The following is a 2,757-nucleotide window of genomic DNA, read 5'->3' as shown; positions in this document are numbered from 1 at the left end:
CTGACACCAGGGGGAACTGTCTGTCAGAGGTGCGTGGAGCCACCGCCCCTGCGCTGCCTCAGCTTTGTCGGTGTCCTCCATCGTGCTCTGCCCGTACGGGCCGCTGCAATCTCTGCTGCCATTTCTCTGCCTCTCGGTGCCGCTGGCTTTAATTTTAATGTAGCAAATTTATGGGCTAAACGCGAACTCCTCGTGGGCAAAATGCAGCTTCTCAGCTGCCTGCACTATCCTGGCATATTGGACCTATGTGTTGTGGAACTGTTGTGCTGCAGCTGGATATGGAGCAGTGACAGATGCATGCAATGGATCAGAGACTTAACAATATGAGTGGGGTGGGAAACAGACTGTTCCAGTGACAGCTGCAGCTGGAAAGTGGATAATATCCCCTGTATAGTGAAACAGCAGTGCCAGAGTCCTTGCTCTCATTCTCTATCCCATTCACTACCCTCTGCCTTCAGTGATATAAAGCTCATGTACGTCTTCCTGATTGAAATATCATGGTCAGAAATTTGGTAAATGCAAACTGTTCTTCTTGATTGAAATATGTACGTCTTCTTGATTGAAATATCATGGTCAGAAATTTGGTAAATGCAAACTGTTCTTCACAAACAAACCATTTTCCTCATGTCCAATGGGGGTTATTTTACAGTATTTCTTTAGGGAGAGGAATGAAAAATGCAATATATTAACATTTTTGTGTCGAGTATTAGTGCAACAAGCAAAATCAGACAGGAACAGTCGGTGGACTTTTTTTCCCCCATACTGAAAACAATGTGTTAACACTTGCCCTGTAAAATGCAGATCTCAAATTTGGGTGTGTATGGTGAAAACCAAGTTCTTAGAGTTGCTACCAAGTAAATTAGGAAGTTCTGCTTAACAGTGGCAGCAGAATTACTGCCAACTTCAACAGAAACTGAATGTGGTAAGTGTCAGAAAACAATCTTTAATAGTTAGAAATTGTTCTCAATTTTTGCTTTGACTACTGAACTTGAATTTCAAACTAATAACTCTGGATGGCTCAGGTTTTCATTAGAATTTCAGGTGTCCTACAGAGTTAGGAAACTGAAGTGCAAACAGTAAAACTTCGAGCAGGACTATGTATGTTCTTAATACAGAAAATATTTCATTCAGTGGCTATTTTAGAAGTGGTGTGTCAATGGCCCTTGGCAAAGCACGGCATCATGCTTGGGCTATAACTGCAGCAGAAAGAATTTACCACCTAGGACCTGAAAAAGCAACAGTGGGTAGAGATAGTGCAACTTCAGATTTTCTTTGAAAAATTCTCATTTGATTTTTAGTGATAGCAGGACTTGGGGTTTGCATGGATCAGACTTTTTCCCTTGTGGTCCTGCTAAGACAAGGGCTTTGTATCACTCACAAGATCTCAGTGAGGGACTTCACAAAGATCACAGAGACAAAATGGAAATGACAGTACTTAACCCATAACCCATTACTTAATTAATAGTTTCTCTGTGAAGAACATCATTAAAACTTCAGACTGCCCTGGGCGAGGACTTCAAATCCACTCCCAGCAAATGCTGAATCCAAAGGAAATATGTGGGTAGCGACTGGCTCCTTCTGATGCCAGTGTTGAAAATGACAGCTTTCACTGCTGAGCAATTTCCTAGGCCAATGTGATGCTTTGACTTGCTGCATTTCTAAGCTTTTTGTACAAGTTTTTTGTTAAAAAACCCAAGAAACCAGAGTGGTTAAAAAAAAAAACAAAAACAAACAACAAGAAGAAATGTAAATCCTATTATTTTGGAGCTGTGATGTAATATTTGATTGAGACAGATTCACAGTGGCACCTAAAAAATACTGATGTCCATGTATCTCCCTGCAAGCAGTTTGGCTGAATGTGTCTTGTTCATTCTATTTTTAAGTAGAACATGAAATACAGTCGTGAACCTGCCAAGGAAATTTGGATTCAGGTTTTATTAGTTCCTCAAACTGTAACCCAGCTGGAAAAAGATTTATGGTAAATGTCAGTGTGATTGTCAAACAGGAAAAAAAGTTGATCATGATGAAAAATAAAGATGCAAAGATAGCTCATCACCCCTCAAAAGCCCAAAGCCCAACACCCACCCCCCCAAACCCAGAGGTTTCCTCCCCTCCTTTTTGCACAACCAAATACAATTAACTGGAAGTGCAGTTCTTAAAGAGACATCAATGGGCTCTCAGTCAGGCTTGAATGGTGCAGTGCAGCAAAGGGCAGCAATGCCGGTCTCAGCTTGCAGCTGAACCCAGACCTGGCAAAGTTTGTTACTTGCTGCTTTCAGAGCACTGGTATGTCCCATGGAGGCCAAAGTTTTTTAAAGAATAGAAGTTTTTTAAGTTACAAGAATACTCTTCCAGCTAATACAAAAAAAAAAAAAAAAAAAAAAAAAGGAAAATGGTGATTTTGGTTTTCACTTGGGTTTTCAAAGATTTAGCACTGCTCCTATGAGGAGGAACCTGCATAAACCAGCGGTTTGTTGCAGAGCCCAACGCCTAGAAGCTCCCGAAGCTTTTAATCTCATACAAATGCTCAAATATTGGGCAATAAAACCATGAAAATAAATGGCAAACTTTATATAATAACTTGCAAATACATGGCATAAAACCTGATAATGTCATGCTGGCAATCCTTGAAAGTATTCCATTGCACAGTGTGGCAGAGAAGACTGGAGCACAGGTTGTCAGGAGGGGCCCTTGGCTTGTGTTCCGGTTTGGCCAAATTTAGAAATATATATCCTCTGAGAGAAGGCACAACCAGCC

The sequence above is a fragment of the Corvus brachyrhynchos genome, unplaced genomic scaffold (assembly GCF_000691975.1).
Source record: "Corvus brachyrhynchos isolate BGI_N302 unplaced genomic scaffold, ASM69197v1 scaffold94, whole genome shotgun sequence".
Taxonomy (NCBI): domain Eukaryota; kingdom Metazoa; phylum Chordata; class Aves; order Passeriformes; family Corvidae; genus Corvus; species Corvus brachyrhynchos.
The sequence above is the reverse complement of the archived record's forward strand: the minus strand, read 5'-3'. Positions refer to the sequence as shown.